The sequence below is a fragment of the Polyodon spathula genome, chromosome 25 (genome assembly GCF_017654505.1).
Source record: "Polyodon spathula isolate WHYD16114869_AA chromosome 25, ASM1765450v1, whole genome shotgun sequence".
Classification (NCBI taxonomy): Eukaryota; Metazoa; Chordata; class Actinopteri; order Acipenseriformes; family Polyodontidae; genus Polyodon; species Polyodon spathula.
The window spans coordinates 21,320,483-21,321,524 of record NC_054558.1 but is presented as its reverse complement, the minus strand read 5'-3'; positions in this window follow the sequence as shown (position 1 = coordinate 21,321,524).

Sequence of the window (1,042 nt, the reverse complement as noted above, 5' to 3'; positions counted from 1 at the left end):
GTGTGCGTGTGCGTGTGTTTTATTATGTGAAACACTGCAAAGGACATGGGATTGTGGGCTGGAGAGGGGTGTCTCCCTGTCTCATGACACAGAGAGCAGTAAAGAGCATATTTAGTTAGCAGTCCTAGTTCACAAGTGCAGAAGGGAAAGTGTGTGTCGGGAGAACACTGCAGAACACTGTGAGGGGAGACTCAGGGTACAGAAATGATCAATGTGCATGTAACTTTTGAATACTGGAATCAATAAATTTGAATACTATAAGATTGCAATTGGTATCAAATCAGTCTGCTTACAATGTTGCAGGAGATGTGAACAGACTAGAAAGCCAGTTGATTTTTGGATTGTGAAATTCAGTGCTCTGGTGGATCAGCTATTGAAGAAAGCAGATCAGAAATCAATCAGATTGAACATGCTGCTGTGCCCACACTCATCGTTACGATACAGCATGCACAGGCAGCAACGCCAGTCCTGCACAAGCCCTTTGTAAAATGCTCTGACCGCCACGAGGTGTCGCTAAAACGAGACACGTCATAGCGTAGCAGCTTTTCAGACGTCATTTAAGGGAACGTCGGGATTTGTAGTCTTAAAAAAAAACATAATCGCTTCTTTCTGCCTACCCCGCCTGCTGTGGACAAACATATTATTATTCAGAATTACAATTACATGAAAAATAAATACATGGCTTGTTTTTAAAAAAAATCTGTTTTTTTTTTGTTTTGTTTTTGTATTTTCTTTTTAGTAAACCACAGACTCCAATTCCCAGGGACGCCCTGCGCGCATCAGGTAGTCGTCGGTGACGTCACGGGCACGGCTATGCCGAGGATGCTGCAGGTAGGATAAGCGTGGGGGCACGAGGGGGGGGGGTATTGGTCTAAGTAAATACTGTTTGCATGCTATTCAAATGCTCGTAGCTTGTAGGAGAAGCCGGGGTGTACTGAAGTGCTATCAGATCCAGACGCACCCTTCCTCAGCGCCGATGGTTAGAGAGACAGTGACGGGGCGCTCTGCAGCCTGTCTCGGCTAGTGACAGCTGTGTGTATTT